The sequence below is a fragment of the Panthera uncia genome, chromosome D1 (assembly GCF_023721935.1).
Source record: "Panthera uncia isolate 11264 chromosome D1, Puncia_PCG_1.0, whole genome shotgun sequence".
Classification (NCBI taxonomy): domain Eukaryota; kingdom Metazoa; phylum Chordata; class Mammalia; order Carnivora; family Felidae; genus Panthera; species Panthera uncia.
Genome location: NC_064808.1, coordinates 38,328,197 through 38,348,119, shown reverse-complemented (window position 1 = coordinate 38,348,119; position 19,923 = coordinate 38,328,197). Strand labels below are relative to the sequence as shown.

The 19,923-nt window shown below is 48.9% G+C and overlaps 1 long non-coding RNA gene and 1 pseudogene across 1 annotated transcript; both read left to right on the top strand.

Annotated features, from left to right (window-relative positions):
* Positions 1–7,047: 7,047 nt before the first annotated feature.
* LOC125929041 (RNA-binding protein with multiple splicing-like) lies at positions 7,048–8,946 on the top strand (annotated as a pseudogene).
* Positions 8,947–10,659: 1,713 nt separating this feature from the next.
* Positions 10,660–19,410, top strand: LOC125913422 (uncharacterized). Its single transcript, XR_007455016.1, has 3 exons — positions 10,660–13,019; positions 16,189–16,357; positions 19,061–19,410. It is a non-coding gene; the product is annotated as an uncharacterized LOC125913422 (long non-coding RNA).
* The last annotated feature ends 513 nt before the right edge of the window (positions 19,411–19,923 follow it).

The following is a 19,923-nucleotide window of genomic DNA, read 5'->3' as shown; positions in this document are numbered from 1 at the left end:
ATTTCATTTCATTTCATTTCATTTCATTTCATTTCATTTCATTTCATTTCATTTTTTTGGTCTTTGTCATTTTAGAAACTTGTCCCAGGGCCCTACCACTAAAGGAGGGTTCAGGCACACATTCCCCTCTTAGGACACAAAACCATGATCAAAATTTATCTAGTCTTGGGGACATTTTCTCCTTTTCTTCTTGGAAGACAGTTTTTTTTTTTTAATCAAAATATAAAGGTAACAGGAAGAAAATTTGATGGGGAAAAAAACATTTCTCCTATAACCCCGTCATCATATCATAATAATTTTTCCTTCCAGGCTTTGCGTGGGCACGTATATTTCACGTAACTGTCACTTTAGTATAAATAATTTTCTTTGTACTTTTAAAATTTAGAAAATTCATTTTACGTGCTCTATTAGGGTGCAGAATAAGCTTTTGTTACTTTGTTTAACAAAGAGCCCCTAAAACCAGTGTTGAGCAAAGCGGAAGTTTATTTCTCTTTGATGTGAGAACCCAGAGAAAAGTGTCTACCTTTATAACGACCATCACCACTATACTAGTGTTAGTATATTACCACACCACGCTGCTCCCACTACTGCTATTACCCAAAATTCATTGAGTAGTGCTGTGTCCCAGCTAATGTGCTCTGTGCTTGAAATGTGAAAATTCCTTCTAATCCTGACCTTATCCTTTGGAGGATTACCATACCCGTTTCACAGATGGGAAAAAGTCACCCTCCCGGGGTCCCTCAGCTAGTATGCGACAGAGCTAGGGTAGGACTTCACATGCTCTGCCTCACAGTCTTTTTGGGGGAGCATGGTCACCAAGACCAGAAGGGCCAGAGATAGGATCCGGGCCGGAGTCGCCTGGCCAAAAGTTCCCGCCCTTGGTAGAGGTGAGATCGGGAGTCTCCACGGCTGGAAGAAAGCAAGGCAGATAGATAGATGCCTGGGGTGCTGGGGAAGGACTTGAGGCTCGCTTTGGGGACTGGTTTCGAGGAGCTGGGGAGGAAGGGCGTGTTAGGGTTCCCGATGACAAGAAACAAGGAAGCACTCTTGCTGCAGTAAGGAAATGAGTTCACTGATAGGAGGCAGCTTGTGGACCTGCCAAGAGGCTGGAGGCCAGGCTTAGGAATGGGCAGGCAGGGGGGACGCCGGGGGGTGGCCAGGACCCCACCAGGTGCCTCAGGGGCAGTCTGCTGGGGCTCCCGCAGCGGCCCTGACCCCGTCGGCTTGCACGGCTGTCTCCCGTGGGCAGCCTGGCTGCAGCCCTTGTCACAGCTGCCACGGCCACCGCTGGACACTGAACATGGCCTCTGCTGCTTCTGCCATGCCAGCGGAATGCTCCTCCTGGTTCCTCATTCCTGTGCGCTTTAGTCAAGCACAACTCTGGGGATGAAAGGAACGACTTCCTCTTTGTCTCTGATGAGTTTTTCTGCTTCTCTCGAATGAAAACGCAGAGAGGTCCCCTGACTTGTGCATGCACTGTTAGGCATATGTTAGGTCACTGAAAATCACAAAGCCCAGTCTCCACCCTGGAACTGGGATGCCAGGTCCTGTGTGCTAACTCCAGCTCTGCATGCGGTTTAAAGGGGGAATCTCCGGGGCGCCTGGGTGGCTCAGTCGGTTGAGCGTCCGACTTCGGCTCAGGTCGTGATCTCGCGTTTCGTGAGTTCGAGCCCCGTGTCGGGCTCTGTGCTGACAGCTCGGAGCCTGGAGCCTGTTTCAGATTCTGTATCTCCCTCTCTCTGACCCTCCCCCATTCATGCTCTGTCTCTCTCTGTTTCAAAAATAAATGTTAAAAAAAAAAATTAAAAAAAAAAAATAAAGGGGGAATCTCCACTTCTCCTTCCGGGGCCAGACTCAGGGCCAGCCTTGTCTCCAGGCGTGCGTAGGATCAGACTCTCCTCCTTCTGTTCTCCCTTCACCCTCGGTTGACAGACTGCCGGCTCCAGGCCAGGGCAGAGAGAAGGAGAAGGGGAAAGTAGGAAAGAGAAGATGTCACTGAATTGGCATGTCGTGGCAGCCGGCTTTGGGCTGCTCCGTGGGGCCGACACTTAAAGCTGCCTCTGCAGCCGGGCCCCTGCACACTTTCTCCTAGACCCCCGTGTTGCTCCTGCAGTTCCTGACCCTGGCTGCTTGCACTTGACCCTGAAGTCACTGCTGGCCTGGTGCCCCACAGGAAGCCTGAAGCTTTCTTTCTGATGAGGTCCGTCGTATCCCCGGTCAGCTCCTCCTACATAGCTCTCCCTTCCACGTCTGGAAAACACCATTTTTGTATCCGCAAACCCTAGGAATAGGGGAACAGAAACTCTTCTTTGTGTCCAAGTATCCCGTATGGCTGGTATTTCTATAGAAGTCCCAGGTCCCTAGGGTTCATGCCCCCTTAACCATGCTGGGGAGGGAGAGTTAGTTTTTGCTCCGTGCAACAGCACCTCTGTCTGTCTGTCTGTCTCTCTACTGACAGCCATGCTCCCTTGCCTTTAATTTTCTCAGGCCGGTATCAGGCACCGGCCCAATGAACCTCCAGTCTCCGGTGGACATACTTCAGGCTCTCCAGCACTCTCCACCACTTTCTCTAAGCTTGAGGTAGTGGCCCCCTCAGCCCCCACTGCTGCCCCCAGTAGCCCTCTTCAAATCCAGGACTGTCTTGAATTTATCAGACACTGACCATGAACTTCTGCATCCTGGCCTTCACGACACTATGCAAAATACACAATATCTTTTTGTCTGTCTTCGGGTCTTGGCTGAAATGGACTCTTCGTCCTGATTCACAGGCTGGGCTGGTCCCTTCTGCGTGGTGGGGCCTGTCTCCCACCAGAACCCCTACAGTGGAGAAATCCGCAGGCTTCCCTGAGTCTCCCCCTGAGGGCTGAGAGCAGCCAGATCACAAGGAGATAACCCCCTCCTCCCCACCAGTCCTGAAGATTAGGCTACAATTGTTCCTCTTAACAAATGGTTGGGGCGTGGGAGGGGAGACTTCTCCGGGAGCTTTGTTAAAGCAAACCGCGTTCGTCCCTTCATTCCCTGCTCTGCGATACGGTGGCAGACATGAAGGGTTAATAACTTTTGCGCCAAGGAAACATAACACACTCTTAGTGCCTGCCCCCCAGGCCAGCTGCACTTTTCAATCTTAGAGAGGGCCAGGGGGCAGCAAAGGGAATGAAAGAGTGATGGTAGAATGGAAAAAAAAAACAAAAACAAAAACAAAAAAAACAAGAAGAAGATGGTTTCAGAGAAGACCTTTTGCATGAGCCCCCGTTAAATCTGCCCTGGTACATCCTGGGCATTTCCCCTTCCCCTGCCCTTTGGAACAATAATGAGTATTTTGCAGTTTAGGGGCAGCCTGTAGATGACTGTATTTCTCACATGCGCAGTATGACTGCCAGAGGCCTGAACCCCATCACCCCAGCCCCAAACCAGGGACGAATCTGGCAGGTGCACAGAGTTATTCAGGAGCATTTACCATCTCCCTCTAGGAGGCAGCCTGTTTCCTTTAACCTTGAGGCTGCCAAGGAGAAAGGCTATGAAAACAGTGGTTCCCGTGTCTTTGGATTTCACAGACCAATAACATTTTTTAAGGCTGGGAAGAAACTTCTTTTGTCAAGGAAGGGCATCGAAGAAAAAAGAAACCTAAAAGAACATTTCCTAGCACCATCATTTCATAAAACAAAGGACATGGTAGTGTGTGCACATACACACAAACGCACATGCACACACACACACCAAGTAGGAAGGAACCTAATCTCAGAATACACAACCCTTTATGATAAATGAATTTAGACTTTTGTCTGAAAACGGTCCTTACTTTTCTTATTTCTCACTTACAGTGAAGTTAAAACTTCACTGTAGTCTGTTCCTTGGATTAAAGCTGAGAAAGCATGAGCTGGAGTCACTGAATTGGTCACAAGGTTAAGTGCAGTCGTGTATACAAACAGTGGCATATCACTGCATTTACTGACTGATGTCAGTGTTTAACATACGGGTGTGGATTGCCTAGTTCTCCCTGGGCGCTGGGTTTGTGTGGAGATACACATGGCTCCCTGACTTCAAGGGAGTGTGTACCTGGGTCTGCAATATGGAACTGTCACCTCCTCAGAGAGGTCCTCCTAGACTACCCCATCCATACTGGCAGCTGAGACCCTCCCCCCTCACCATCCCCAGTAATTCTCTAATGTCACCTTTTTTTTTCCTTCAGAGCCCTTGCCTTCATGGAAATTGCCTAGTTTGTGTCTTTGTGGCCCATCTTCCTTTGTGGCCCATCTCTGCTCTCTAGAATGTAAGCCCTGGGGGTGCAGAAACCATTCCCTCCTGATTCACCACTGATGCTCCCACATGGAGGAACCGGGGTTCCCCAGGGCGGTTGGGGTAGGGAGGGATCCCAAGGCTGGAGCAAGGGGTGGAATGAATGGCCTCACTATCCTGGGCCTCCTCACCCTGCACATAACCTCCCACCTGCTATGAATGGCTGACCTGGCTTCTGAGTCATTGGAGCTCCAGTCACGAAAATAACTTGGAGTGGAACAATAGTGTTTCTTTAAAGGAAGGGGAAAAAAAAAATCTGCCGTCTACCATTTAGTTCCTTTGCTCAGAATGTAGAGGTTGCTGGAAGGTCATGGACAATATTTAAAATAGAAAACTGAAAAGGTTCCCCACTGCCCTCCCTCCAGTGGAAGTCAGCGAGCCCAGCAAAGCACACTGGGGGCAGCAGGACAATCTTCCTCACTGGCTCACATCGGAAGTGGTCAGAGAGGTCTCAGGCATTAGCATCCCCGTCGCCCTGGCAAGGAGGCAGGTGTGGGACTGCCTCTGTGTGGGGCTGGGCACAGTGTGGTTGTTTCTCAGGGGATCGTTGTAGTTACAGAGAAGCGACTGCAAGCTCCTTCCGCTGGGTGTAGCTACAGGAAGACAGGCTAAGGTGAAGCTCAAAGCCACGCCCTGGGCGTCAGGACCCAGAGAGTGAGCTCTGCTTTTGTGGGAGAAGCCGGTTAGGTGGTAATAATGTGAGTTAATATTTGCTTAGAATTTGCCATGTGCTATGTGCGTGCACCAGAAATGCTCATAACAATCGTATAAAATAGATGTGGTCATTATCTGCTCTTCATGCGTGAGGACACTGAAGCTCGGAGGGGTTAGGTATTTCCCCTGCGGTCACACTGCTGATGTATGACTTTGCAGGGACTCGGATCCCAGGCTGCCTGCCACCCCCCGCCCCCTCCCGCTCCCACTGAGTGTATGCACACCTCTGAGCTCACCTCCAGCACGCCCTGGTTTGGTGATAAGCCCCAGAGCTCAAATTCTAGAGGTTGGAACAACAAGAATAATAATAGTAATAAATGACTACAGAGTACCTAGTAAGTGTCAGACACTGTGAAGGTGCCTTTTTTTTTAAGTTTATTTATTTTGAGAGAGAGAGAGAGAGAGAGTGCAAATGAGTGGAGGAGGGGCAGAGAGAGAGAGAGAGAGAGAGAGAGAGAGAGAGAGAGAAATCCCAAGCAGGCTCTGTGCTGCTAGCGTGGAGCCCAACATGGGGAGCCTTGAACCCACGAACTGTGAGATCATGACCTGAGCTGAAATCAGGGGTGAGACACCTAACCGACTGAGCCACCAGGCGCCCCTGTGCAGGTGCTTAGTGAATATTAACTCATTTAATCGTCACGACAGCCCTGAGAGGTACATCTTCCCATCCCCATTAATGCAGGTGAGAAACAGACCCCAGTAGTTTGAATGAATCTTCCCACTCACACGGCCACAAAGCAGTAGATTCAGAATTTGAACTCAGGTTTGTCTGACATCAGTGCTCCCTCAGAACCATCATCCTGGGGGAAATAATTCATTCAGATATTTATGGAGCACCGACTATATGCCAGGCACTGTCCCAGAGGACAGGGATTAGGCACTAAACAGGAGAGACAAAAATCTTTTCCTTTGTGGGGCTCGCATCCTGGTGGAGAAAACAGACGATAAATGCAGAAAGCAATAACCCTGTGTAATTTCAGCGAATTATAAGTTATTTAAAAAATTAAACAGAGTGGGGCACCTGGGTGGCTCAGTCAGGCGTCCAACATCAGCTCAGGTCATGATCTCACAGCTCGTGGGTTCGAGCCCCGCATCGGGCTCTGTGCTCACAGCTCAGAGCCTGGAGCCTGCTTCGGATTCTGTGTCTCCCTCTCTCTCTGCCCCTCCCCCGCTGATGCTCTGCCTCTCTTTCTCCCCAAAATAAATAAATGTTAAAAATTTTTCTTAAAAAATTAAACAGAGTCATGAAGCAAGAGTGAGGGTGGTAGGGAGCTGGGGGGTCCGGCAGCCTGTCTTAACCACCGGCCCCTTCCAGTGGCACATGGAGTGGACACTGTAGGTGGGCGGGACAGCAGGGGACCAGTGCAGAGGCCATTGCTATAATCCCGGAAAGGGATGGGGGTGGCCTGGAGCAGGGTGGTGGTGGTGGATTGGTGGGAGGCGGGTGGATTCAGGGTTTATTTTGAAGGGAATCAGCAAGATTTGTTGATAGATTGGATGTAGATTAAGAAAGAAAGTGAGGGGTCAAGGGTGACCCCCAGATTTTAGGCTAAACAACTAACAGGGCAGAATTGCCAGTTGCCGGGCCGGGGAAGGACCGGAAGGTCGGGAATTCAATTTCATTATTTGTGTTGGAGGTGTTTATCCCCCATCCAAGGGGAGATGTTGAAAAGCCATTGTGATTTATGAGTCTGGAATTCAGAGGGTATTCTGCAGTAAGCCTGTACCATATTTCATCAAATATGAGATGCCACTGACCGGGACCCCCATTATTTTATGTACTAGTATGAAAACGCGCTGCCAGTTAAACTAGGGCACGTCCCAACTTCGAAGATATTAAAATGTGTCTTAGAATCAACAGGGTATCATCAGCGTGGGAGTTTCCAGAATAGAGATGTTACTCAAGGTGGTGGGAGGGGAAGAAATCACCAAGAGCGTGACGGAGCCTAGAGAGAGACAAGAAATGGAAGTCTGAAGACTCTGTCCACCGGACGGCAGAGTTTTCAGCAGGCACCCCCGTGGCCCCGTTCCAGCCAAATGCGAAGTCAGGCGGGTCACACTCTTCTTCACAGGCAGGTGCCGTCAGGCCCCTCCCCGTGAGGCTCCAGCCTGAGGGTTCAGAGCTCCGAGTCCGGGCTGGCTGCACAGCACACGGCATCACCTGGCTCCGGTACGTGGCATCGTCCAGAAAGCCTCACCTGGCTTCAGTCCTGGCCTCGGTTTCCTCACCAGAGACACACGCATACCGTGTCCGCTCTACCCTCCCCAAACCCAGGAAACAAGCCGGTCTCTCTTCTGGGCCTCAGATTCTGCCCCTACAAAATGAAGATGTTGGCCAGAGTAATCTCTCAGCCCCCTTCTAATTCGGGTGTTGCGGCAATAACGTGAGCAGCAGGGCTTTGAGCGTCTACAAGGTGATTTACAGAGCTGTTCATCATCACAAACAACCATTCAGCCATCCTGGGAGAAGGTCGGACCACCGAGAGCCCAAAACCCCGTTGCACCCTGTTGGTCAGTGACCTCCCGCTGGGTGTCAAACCTCGGGAGCTCTCTCTGCTTTTCAGACCGTTTCGGGGCTACGAGGGTTCTCTGATAAAGCTTACATCTAAGCGGCCTGCAGGTGTTGTCAGCTCTGACAGTCGCTCAGAAGCGGAAGCCACAAAGCAAGCTTCGAATGGCATCCACTTCGATCCTCAAGTTCCACAAACGCTGCTAAAGGCAAACCCGAGCGTGGCCGAGAACAAACCCGCCGGGCCTCCAAACCCTACTTCTCTGCCCAAGATCGTACCGCACGCAGTTCGCCACTGGAGACCCACGTGAGCCCACGGTGCCCGTGCCTCACCCCAGTAGCCTTCGCACGCTCTGCACCCGGTGGAGTTCGCGCCTGCCCTACCCCCTCCCGCTTTCAGCTCCCCCCATTCACTGCAGCCCCCGTGCCCCTGGCTCTAGGCTGGAAGTCCCCACGGTGCTGCTGAGTACCGGGTTCCCGGTGCGTGAGGGGGACGGCCACCTGTCTTGTGGATGTCGATGCAATCTTCGTGGCCGCTGCTCCCAAGCTGTTCTACAAAACTGGAGCGTGCTGGCTTGGAGCAACTTTGTGTCCAGTTTTGATCCCTTCGAGAGTTTGCCACAGCCTCTATCACACTTCCGTGTTTCTTGAACAAAAAACAATGTGATACGAAGTTTTACTTAAAAAAAAATTTTTTTAATGTTTCTTTATTTTTGAGAGAGAAAGAGCACAAGGGGAAGAAGGGTGGAGACAGACAGAGAGAGAGAGAGAGAGAGAGGGAGAGAATCGGAAGCAGGCTCCAGGCTCTGAGCTGTCAGCACAGAGTCGGAATGCGGGGCTTGAACCCATGAACTGGGAGATCATGACCTGAGCTGAAGTTGGATGCTTAACTGACTGAGCCACCCAGGCGCCCCAAAAAGTTTTACTTTTTCACACGGTAAACAAAAAAAGACCATTCAAGTAAGTATATTATTAGTCTCATTTCACACATGAGGTAGCTGAGATCGAGAAGTGGGGCAGGCCACTCAGAGCAGTGGAGCCAGGCTGCAAAGCTGAATATTTAAATTTTTTTTAACGTTTTATTTATTTTTGAGACAGGGAGGGACAGAGCATGAACAGGGGAGGGTCAGAGAGAGGGAGACACAGAATCCGAAACAGGCTCCAGGCTCTGAGCTGTCAGCACAGAGCCCGACGCGGGGCTCGAACTCACGGACTGCGAGATCATGACCTGAGCCGAAGTCGGCCGCTTAGCCGACTGAGCCACCCAGGTGCCCCAAAGCTGTGTATTTAAAGCCAAGGTCTCCGGCTTCTAACCAAGCTGCCTGTCCCCCTGCTGGGACTAATGTGTAATTCTCGAACTAAACTTAGTAGCATGGTGGCTAGCGCCCAAGGGTGTCCCCTTCCTATAATATGATAAATGAACTTCAGGATCTCCCATGCTCTTATGGAAATGGAGTGGCTCCTAGAAAAGTGAATAGAAAGAGGGGCAACTGACATTAGGTGTAGAGGTAACTTATACCCAATCCTGTGGACTCAGAGTCCAGTGCTCTCTTAGACCACATTTTTACATGTCAAGGGCCATTGTCTACACAGAGTGGTGCTGAATGGGGTTCCCTTGGTCAGAGCAGCTGGCCAAGTTTGCCTGATCTCCTCTGTTGTCATGAGAGGGTTTCTTGGGCAAGAGGTGGGAGGGAAAACCTGGATTTGAGTGAGTTTGTGTGACGGGGCAGAGCTGACTGTTGGCCTAGGCCCAGAGCTGCCCGGGGTCAGTTGCTGTCAGCACCTGCATCACGGTTGTAGTGTAAATCTTGGCACTGGGGGGATGTCCTGTGCATTATAGGATATTTAGCAGCATCCCTGCACTCTACCCACTAGATGCCAGTAGCGGCCCCCCAACCCCAGTTGAGACAACAAAAAATATCTCCAGGCATTGCCACGTGTTCCTCGAGGAGCAAAATTGCACCAGCCCCTTCCCCCGTTTGAGAACCATCGGTGTGAGCAATTTCCTTACCCTCCAAAGAAGGTCATCGGCTAACCGCTTCTTTGCATGTCCCGGGGACTTCCTGGGGATTCTCCACGTGGCATCTGACTGCAGGGCAGAGTGAAACCTGGACTCCGGTATAACCAGGTTCTCCCTGTCCTTTCACTAATTGTCCTGCTAGAGCCACCTCAGAGCGAAACCTTCTCTGGACAGGTGCTTTCTCCCACTCCCTTCTATGTCCACTGGGCACCTTCTTCTTCTCCTCAGACACACCGAATGTGTTCCCACCTCGTTCTGCCTGTGTGTGCATCTCCTTCTCATCATGCAGGTCTCCATTCACACTGCATCATCTTATGGGCCCTCCTGATTATCACTCCAGTTATGACTTGCTGTATCTCTCTGCCTGAGTTCCTTCAGAGCATTTTTCCACACACTGGTATCATCTTGTTCGTTAATTTGCTTATTGGTTTCTTGCGTTCCTTCCCCACGGGACTGTAAGCTTCCCAAGGACAGAGACCTGGTCCAGTCCGTTCCTGGCTGTATCCACAACGCCAGCTGCAGGGCATCGGCTCATTGTTGCTTGAATGATTTTGGTGAGCACTTATTAGGCACCTACTCTGTGCCAGGCACTGTGCTAGTCGCTGAGAATGTCAAGGTGAATAGCACAGTCCCTGCCTCCTGGGAACTCAGTGCCTTGTGGAGGGACAGCAATGAAGGAAGTGAGGATAGAGAAGTATAGGAGCAGGTAAACCTGCCTGGGAGGTGAGGAAAGATCTCTGGGGAGGTCGTTCGAGGGGAAAGGGGAACACACAGCAGCCACACAGTCATGGACATACAGGGGATCGTGGTTGACGCTAGGGGACAGAGAAGGAGTGTAGCCCAAAGCTGGGTGCTGCAAGAGGGCTAGTATAATGTCTGATGAAGCAGGAGGTGAGGGTGTGGAGTACAAGAGGCCTGGGATCCCATATGAGGAAGCTGTGACCTTATCCCGTAGCAAACGGGAGCCACAGAGGCAGCATAGGCTCACGGTTAAGAACTTTGGTGTTGATGTTCGTTTCAGATCTTGGTTCAAATCCTTACTCCGACACTACCGCATTGCGTGACTGTCCCAGAAACGTCATGTCTTTTAACCTCAACTTTCTCGTTTTTGAAATGGGGTTCACGTTTATCTTGTTGGGTTGTTGTGAGTGTAAGATGAGTGCTTAGCACAGTGCCTGGCACACAGTAAGTACTCGGGAACTCATTGCTGTTCCTCCTGGCGTGGTTAACAGGGAGGCATTGGGGGTTTTCCAAACAGACGAGGGATGTGACGGTAGCATCTCAGCAAGGTCGCTCAGGCAGCGGTGGGAAAGCAGGTGAGACGGGAGCCAGTTAGGAGGTTGCTGGAATGAAAAGGGAGGCAGGGGAGGGGGGGGCATGTGTCCTGGGACCCGGAGCCTCTAGTGCGGCAAACTGCAGTGGCAGGAGGTGTAGCCATACTCCACCCCTCAAAGGAAGGGCATGGGGTGTAGAGGAGGAGACCCCAAGCCTGACAGGTAATAGACACCTAGTGAGGACAGGTGGGGACTACAGCTCAGCCTGACCTGGGCTCCCTCAGCGGCTCACAGCCTCTGCACCCCTGGAAGATACAGCCAGCCCTGCATTTCAGACAGCTCTCATCGTGAGAAGGGGCGGCTTGCCGTTTGCATGGGTGATATACTTTTAATTAAAATGGTAATCATTTGAGCATTCCTTAAAGTTTTACTTTGGGAATTTGCCTTCTTGCCAGCTCTGCCCTAATTTGCATTCCCTTTATCTCTTATTAATAAATTGTATCTCAGCAGTTTCCTCCACCTCCTTTGATCACAGAGTTGCAGCATTTCTGAGCCAAACTCCATTCCGTGTTGCCATTCAGGGTGCCGTAGACCCAAACTTGGGGCTTGAGAATTAGGGTCCTCGACTCCCAACAACATAGGGACCCATCTTCTTGCTGCCCAGCTGAGCCGCAGGCAAACATACAACAGGTGCGCCTCTGAGGTCAATAGTGCAGGACCCCATGGGGGCAGACCTTTTTGAGGAAGGACCTAGATTAGGCAGATAGGCCCGAGGCAGTGGCCACAGATATATTAGGAATCCAGGACCAGAACTAGGAAAACAGAAGCAGGAGCTAGTGGGGTAGCTCATGCTTCAACCCCAGGCTCAGAAAGGTTAAGTAACCTGATTCGGGTCACAAATTCAGGTAGTCAAAGGTTAGGGAATCAACAGAGACTCACATTTACTGGGTATGTACCATGTACCAAGTCCCACGTTAGGTGCCCTATGCTCATGGTCCCTGGTACTAGTCCAAGCCAGCTACGCAGGTGTAGACAATTTTGTCTCCAGTCTCCAAAAAAGAAAACCAAGTCTTGGTGAAATTAACCAATATCCCTAAAGTTACCCAGCTAGCAAGAGGTCCACTGGCGTTAAAGTCAAGGTCTGTCCATCAAAGACCTCTCTCAGCTGACTGCACCATGCTGTCTGCGTTAGAGCCAAGATCTCCTGGGTTGAACCCCCTGACCTGTCTTTTAAGGTCCCATCTGGAGGGTGTTGTTAGACCCTTGCTACTCAAGCTGTGGTCCAGGGACCAGTACTATCAGCTCACTTGGGTTCATGTTACAGATGCCGAATCTCTGTCCCCAAACAACACGTGTGAAGAATCTGCATTTTGACAAGACCTTCAGGTTGTTCCAATACTCACCAAAGTTCGGGAAACAGATTAGAGATTTGATATTTGTTCCGTACCTACTACATATCTGCACCAGCCTGCCAAGGTCAATGCTATTACAACTGAACAAACACGGAAAAGGGTTTGTGACTTCTCCCGGGTCTTATATGCAGTTAGTGGCAGAATCCAGATGTGGGCCCTAGGCGTGGCCCTGACCTGGATTCTAGAAGCTGAGGTCTGAGATTATCCTGTTATTTTCAGGTTGGTGTCCTTGGACTTCAGGAAGATGGTAATGGCTACTGGGAGCCATTTTTAGCATTCCTCAAAGCCCAACTGTTATCTCCTACTTCATTCTAGTCAGATCGTAGGGACATGAGCTCAGGCACAAATGCCTTTGCTTTTGGCAAGAATTATAATGGGCCATCCTGGAAACTGGTTATTTCCTGGGGAGAAGGAGTTTGGATTGGCAATCATACATGTCCTTGATTAATGAAAAATGGAAACATAAATTAATTACCTTTCAAAAATTTGACGTGTATAGGAGACAATGGCTTTCAAATTGCAAAGTTCATAGTGGGGAGGAGATTATAAAAGGAGTCCCTAGGGGTTTAGTAACAACTTTTCATTTGTGTTGAAGAAGAAAGCCCGTGGACCAACGTCACTAACCATCAGGGAAATGCAAATCAAAACCACAAGGAGCTGTCACTTCACACCCATTGGAATGGATATTATCAGAAAGACAAGAGATAACAAGCACTGGAGAGGCTGTGGAGGAAAGGGAACCCTCACACACCCGTTGGTGGGAATGTAAATTGGTGCGGCTACTGTGGAAAATAGTTAAAAACAGAACTACTGTATGATTGAGTGACTCCACTCCTGGGCATTTATCCAAAGGGAATGAAGACACTAACTTGAAAAGAGATGTGCACCCCCATGTTCATTGCAGCATTATTTACAATAGCCAAGACATGGAAACAACCTAAGTGTTTATTGGTGGAAGAATGGGTAAAGAAAATGTGGTCTATGCACGCGCATGCACTTGTGCATGTGCGTGCACGCGTGCGTGCGCACGCACACACACACACACACACACACACAGGAATATTATTCAGCCATAAAAAAAGAAAGAAACCCTGCCATTTGTAATACCACGGATGGACCTTGGGGGTATTATGCTAGGTAAAATAAGTCAGACAAAGACAAATACTGTATGACCTCATTTATAAATTTAATCTGAAAAATCCAAACCCAAAGAGAACAGACTAGTGGTTACCAGAAGTGGGGGGGGGGGGGCTGGAGGCTGGGGATTAAGGGGAACGTGTGAAGGTGATCAAAGGGTACAGACTTCCAGTTCAAAGTTGAATAAGTCCTGGGGATGTAACGGACAGTGTGGTGACTATCGTTAACAATGCTGTATCGTATATTAGACAGTTGCTAAGAGAATAGATTTTAAAAGTTCTCGCCACACGTACACGCAAAGTGTAACTACGTGAGATGATGGATGATGGATGTGCTAACTAGACTTATTGCGGTAATCATTTTGCAAAACATACAGATATCTGATCATTACAGTGTACTCCTTAAACTTATGCAATGTTACATGTCAGTTTTAGCGCATTAGGGCTGGAAAAATAAAATTAAAATTTCCAAGTTAAAAGAAGAGAAAACCCATAGAACTGCAGGGAGCGCTGACATGGGTGTTATCACACGCGGTCTCTATTTCTCACTAAGCCTATGATAATTGCAACGGTAACAGCAACATATAATATTAATAATAATAATGGCATCCAATATGAAAAAACTACCCACTCTGTGTCAGCTGATGTTCTAAGCCAGCCTCCCAAAATTTTATGAGGAAGGACTACGATTAGACCCATTTGTCACCCCCATTTTACAGCTGAGGAAAGGGGGACTCGGGGAGAGTACGTGACTTGACCAAGGCAACTAACCTGATAAATGGTGGAGCCTGGATTCAGACCCATCTCCCAAGTACCCTGGGAGTACTTTCCACAGCACCCTGCCTCTCCTGCTGCATGGCTTCTGTTTGTCATGCCATTGAGGCTGACAGCTACACTTCAGCATTTCAGAGTCAGGGCTTTAGAATTGACCCTCTCTCAGCAGCCACTAAGTGGACCTTGTCTTTTCCTCCTGCTCTTAAGTGAATTCTGGACACGGTCACCTTTACTCTCCGTTTGCAGACTGGCTTCTCTAGTTCTGGACACAAACTCACAGCTATTTCACGTCTAGACCAAGTACCTTTTTCAAGTCAAACGGACCTGGATTCAAGTCCTGGCTTTGCCACTTTCTGCGTGACCTGGGCAAGTTTCTTCATCTTCCTAAGCTTTGGTTTCTCTAAAATGGAAATAACGATAGCACCCACCTCATAGGGTGTGGTGAGGATTGAGAGGTAAAATATTTGTGAAAGAATTGGCCTGGAGGTTGCATTTTGCAGGGAAAGCACCTGAGTTCCAGAGGAAGGAGCAACTTGGCAAGGTTCTGAGGCTTCTCAGAGGAGGGGCTGGAATCCAGGCCAGGGTCACTTACCTCACCTCACCTTCTGCACCATCTGTGCTCTGCAGTGGGTTTGATGGCAAAATGCCACACAGAAAGCCACTCAGACCACTGGAGAATCTCAGTTTGCTTTTTGGTTCCCATCCCTTTAAGTATCGTTGACATTGGAAGGGCCCAGGTGAAGTCCAGTAAGGCAGCTGGGCTAGAAAAGGTGACTTCTCTAGAGTGGCCTGGCCCAGAGGGCTCTCACCTATCATTCAGTTTAACTGTGAACTTTTCTTTTTTTTTTAATATATTTTTTAATGTTTATTTATTTTTGAGAGAGACAGGACGAGAGAGAGCGAGCGAGCACAAGTGGAGGAGGGGCAGAGAGAGAGGGAGACACAGAATCCGAAACAGGCCCCAGGATCCGAGCTGTCAGCACAGAGCCCGATACGGGGCTAGAACCCACAAGCCGTGAGATGGTGAGATCATGACCTGAGCCGAAGTGGGACACTTAACTGACTGAGCCACTCAGGCGCCCCCTAACTGTGACCTTTTCTGAGAGGTCTCCCCTGACCAAGCTTTGGAAGCTCACTGTTCATATCCTCGTATAGTCCTCTGCTTTATTTTCAATTTACAGCTTTCTTATTTATATTTTTATGCTTCATGCCATTCTGCATGTAAGTTTGTGTTTTATTTAATGTCTTTTTTAATTAAACTTTTGATTTTGAAATAACTCACATGCTGCTGTAAGAAGTAATACAGGGAGATCTTGTTTATCCTTCATCCAGTTCCCCCCAATGGTCAAACCTTGTAAGATTATGGCGTAATATCACAACCAAGATACTGACATTGTGTTTCTTTTTTTAAAAAAAAAAAAAGTTCCTTCCAGGGGTGCCTGGGTGGCTCAGTCGGTTAAGCGTCCGACTTCGGCTCAGGTCATGATCTCGTGGTTCGTGGGTTCGAGCCCAACGTCAGGCTCTGTGCTGGCAGTTCAGAGCCCGGAGCCTGCTTTCGATTCTGTGTCTCCCCCTCTCTCTGCCCCTCCCCTGCTTGTGCTCTCTGTCTCTCAAAAAATGAATAAATGTTAAAAAAAATTTTTTTATAAAAAAAAAAGTTCCTTCCACTAGAAATTTAGGCCATTAAACCAGTGACGTTGTCTTGTTCAGCACAATATTCTCAACATCTAGAACAGCACCTGACATACAGAGGGGTATTGTTAAATGTTTGTTAAATATATGAATAAAAAAATACAACGCAAGAGCCTGTGTCATTTTCCATCCGTTCCCTCTCTCTACCCAGTCTTTTAGTGTCTCTGTGATACCCGGACAGCCTTACTATGGAAAAGTCACAAGTTTATCCAAGCTCTGCGTACTGAGTCTCTGAGTCTCGTTAAGATCAGTTAGCCTTCAAAGTGGGGTGAAGATTTTGCGGGGGGTAGTAAGTATGCATAGTTTGAAGGGACTCAATTTCCAGATACTTACTCAATTTGTTCTTCTGCTCTTTTCCAAGACTGATCTGCCCAAGAAGGAGACCTACCCAGAAGGGTTCACAGAGGCTCTTCTCCTACTTGACAAAAAATAGACCCCTCTCATCCCAAACCTTAACAGGATGTTTTGCCCTTGGATTTCAGGCCACCTGCGGTGTCAAACAAAGGGATAAATTGAAATGCTAGTTTGGAGTAAGTCATCTTTAATGATTAACTATGGTACCTTAAACACACAGAGCTTTCTGTCTTTTCCTGAATTGTGCATATTCCTGATATAGGCAAAGCATAGCACTGGAAATACGGTCTTTGAGCTTGCGTTGAGATGTTTTGAATCCAGAATACACAAAGAAGTATGGCTTGGTGATATTGATCTTCTCAAGGTGCTTGGATGTTTTTCAGGACGACCATTTTTTTCAGGCTGTATTGGTAAAAATGCATGGATAAAATTGATATGTGATCTCTTTCCTATTTGATATGCTTTCTTCCATTAAGGTGGTTCAACCTTATTTTTTAAATCACGTCATGAGATACTTATTCCAATTATACCTCCTTCTAATTTTGTTCCATCTTATAAAATGTATACTATTTGCTACTTCCTATTAACCCAAAGTACACTTATGTATATGCATAATGACAACTTTGAGCTGATCAGTTTAACGATGCACAAATGTTTTTTCAACATTCTTGGTGGGGGCGTGATTGGAGTAAAAAGATTGAAAGCCACTGACACAACACAGCCATTTGGGAAGCCCATTATCAGCTGCCATTTTGATTCAAGATTTAATGTCGTTGGCATTTGGAAGCTTTTTTATTGCATCCCAAATTTGATGCAATTAGTCTACTCCCTGAAAAGTTATCAAGAAGCAGCCAGGCTACAAATGCTCAGGGTTGAATAGTTCCCTTGAAAGAGGCCTCACTGTGTTGAGCTGATAATCAAACGAATGGCTACGTTGAGATAGGTCGCCAAGGGGGACCCACCGCACCCCCATCCCTTATCCAAGCCTGGGCTCTGTTTCTCGCCCGATAGGAACGCATAATCCCATCAGCGCCAATGGGAGTTATGTGCCTGCGGTACTGGAGACAATAGGCCGTCTGAGAGGGACAATTGTTCCCAGCAACTGAGGGGGTAAACACAATTGGCTGTTCCCAGCCACCATCCAGGAAGGGCCCGGCTGAGCCCCCAAAGCCCTTTCTTTGTTAGGCTGCAGAGCTGGAGGATGGCGGACGAGGACATGGCCTCCCTTCTCCTTCAGTGACTGCCATCCCCACCTCCAGTGGCGACCTATCTCTGGGGCATCTCCCTAGCTTGCAGTCAAGACTAGTTGTAGGAGGCCTTCCCACCTTCTCTCCTCCTTGCTTCTCACTCTTTCTAAAGACAAACCCGAAGAGCCTTTTCTAGTTCATTCTTCACAACGAAATCATGATCGTATCAATAATAAGAATTGCAACCATTTATCGAGCACTTATTATTAGCCCAGACACCAAGCATTTTATATACATTGACTCATTTAGCTTCAAATGCTTTTGGCAGGGTAAATATCATTGTTCCCCATTAAACAAGGCAAAACAGAGCCCTGCATCTGGTAAACTGTTAGAACCCCTTCTCAAACTCCCAGGGCTATTCAGTGTCCAAATGCCACGCCCCAAGTTCTGCAACTGTTTCCTTGGAGATACTCTGAGACAAAGTTTCAGAAATGCTGTGCAATATACCTGCCCACTCCCTCCCAGTCCCTCTCTTGGAGATTCCCAATGCACTTTAGTTTATTCAAAGGTCTGGACGTCCTGCAAGAAGGCACCTTGTGAACTTGCTTAACTCAGTATACCCCAAGTTTTTATCCTTTTTCGCACAGCCCAGATCACACTTAGTTAAGGTCAAGGCCACATTGTGTTGATGCGGGGAGAGGGGCTAGAAAGAGTTCTAAATGTGTCCAGCTCTTGCACTCACAGCCCCTCCGCCAGCCGTGGCAGAGCTACTGACTGCTGCTTTGGCTTTGGGTGGCCGACGAGGGAATCACAGCCACGTCCTCTTACACTGCTCTGGCGGCAGCTCAGAGCTCCACCTTCCAGCGTCGACTATGTCACCTTTTGATACTAACCATGTGACCTGCTTTCCCATAATAGGGGAAAAAGACAAACTGTTCCAGAATACAGGGAAGGAGAGATAGAGTGCTGTTTTGAGACTCTCCTGCCCTGAGTTGGAGCTGAAATACACCAGGGCAAGAGTTTTAATATACATGAAAGCTTTGGGTCCTGGTCCACCTCTGGACTGGAAGCCCACGGCAGGGTCCCCATGTGATTTTGGCTGTCCCTGGGGCTCTCTGCAGCAGCAGGCTGAGGCCAGGGCTCCTCCACTGTGCCCCGGGGGCTCCTCCTCTACACTGGGATGTTCTCACAGCTGAGGCCCCTCATCTCTTTGTCCCACTGGAGGGAAGGGACAGAGCCTCAGGCGTCAGGCAGAGCACGAGGTCCAGGCTGATGTGGGACATGCCCAAATGACATGTCATAGGGATTTGTGGGCCTCACCGGAGCCATTTCCTCCAGGGGGTCATTTTATTTAGTTCCAATTGGACCCTGTGATTGGTCTCAGCCCTGGGCCACCTGGTGTCCTGGCTCCATATGGCAACGGCTAGGAAGATGCCATTTTTCAATTGAAATATGCTTCTGCCCTACTGCGGATCAGTCTGTAATTGCCTTTGGCTGAAAGGGGGGCTTTGATTTTTAAAACTAAGCCGGGAAGTCATTTCTTCACTTCTGATTTGTTGAGCTGATGGGTCAGTGTCTTCTCTATTAATTCAAAGTGAGGGTCACAGCATGGGAGTGACAGGCAGGGTTTTAGAGGTCAGCAAGGGCCACCGTTGACCTCGTACGGGAATCCCTTCCACCTACCCTTGACAGATGGCCTTTCATCTTTGGCTGAGCGCCACCACAGACGGGGAGCTCACTCCCTCACTGTGCAGACCTGCCTGCTGCCGGCCACCCCTCAGTTCTTTGACCCCACTTGGAGCTAGGAACGTGTGCCCTTCAAGGAATGCTCACTATCTGCCAGACTATGCCAGGCATTTCCTGTGCAGGTCTTCTTTCGTCCTCGTAATAACTCTCTAAGGTAGGTACTCTTATTATCCCCACTTTGAAGAATGAGCAAAACAAGTCACAGAGGGTTCAGGAAGCTGTTCAGGGTCTCACAGGCAGTAAGTGATGGAGCTGGTGTTTTCCGGAAGGCTCATTCCTGAGCTTGTAAGCCCGTGGCTTTCAGTCTTGGAGAAGAAGAGCTCATGTTGGTTGAATATTTACTAGAAACCGGGCTGTGTTCTGAGGTGTCCCCTATATGCTGTCGCGTTTCATCGTAACAAGCTGTGAGGCAGTTCTTAGTGTGCCCGTGTTAGAAACGAGGACCGGAGTGTCCGGAGCTCGACCACGAGCTCTTCCTTGGCTTCCTGCTCACCTCCAACACTGCGCCTTCCCTCTCCTGTCACCTGGGTCCTGGAAGACAAGACAGGGCCCTCTGAGGAGAGGCTAACCCACCTCCCTGTCTCCCCCAATAGCTTTAACATGCTTTCCATGTAGCTGGTTAAGTGTGGGTCTAATTGCCCAAGTGTGAGGACCACCCAACTAGAGACAGCTCATGGTCTCTTCCAAGTTTGGAGTTCTAAGAATCCCTCCATCTCTCCTTGGTCATCTTCAGAAGAGGGTCATGTAAAGTAATGTAAATTTGGAAGTCAGAAAGACGTGGGTTCCAATCTCCTCTGTGTGACTAAAAG